Raw genomic sequence first — 632 nt, 5'->3', positions numbered from 1 at the left:
CTGATCGCACCATTAAACATCAATCGAAGAAAACCTCACAAATGCAACGAATGTTTACTCTTTACTTTAATGCATTGTCTACAATTTTCCTCTTGTTTATAAACTCAACTTTACACACACACACACACACACAAACACACACACACAAACAAACACACACACACAAACACACACACAAACACACACAAACACACACACACACACAAACAAACACACACACACACACAAACACACACACACAAACACAAACACACACACACAAACACACGCACACAAACACACACAAACATACAAAGACACACACACACACACAAACACGTACATACACACACACACACACACACACACACACACACAAATACACGTGATGTTAGACTTCGCAGATGAAACCTCAAGAAGAGTCGAAAATCGATTAAAACTGTTCCCTCATTCTTTCAATCGATGACAAAATACGTAAGGTTGATATATTTATATATTTAAAACCTAAGTTAACATATATCATGTCATACTTTGGACTGGGAGAATATCGGTGCAAAGCACGGTTAGAAAATAGTACTCGAAGACCAAGGTGGAGTAAATTATAATGTATTCAACAAGCTGAAAAACTTCACAAACCCTTACTTAGCAGTTCA

This window comes from Octopus sinensis, linkage group LG23 (genome assembly GCF_006345805.1).
Source record: "Octopus sinensis linkage group LG23, ASM634580v1, whole genome shotgun sequence".
Taxonomy (NCBI): Eukaryota; Metazoa; Mollusca; class Cephalopoda; order Octopoda; family Octopodidae; genus Octopus; species Octopus sinensis.
The sequence above is the reverse complement of the archived record's forward strand: the minus strand, read 5'-3'. Positions refer to the sequence as shown.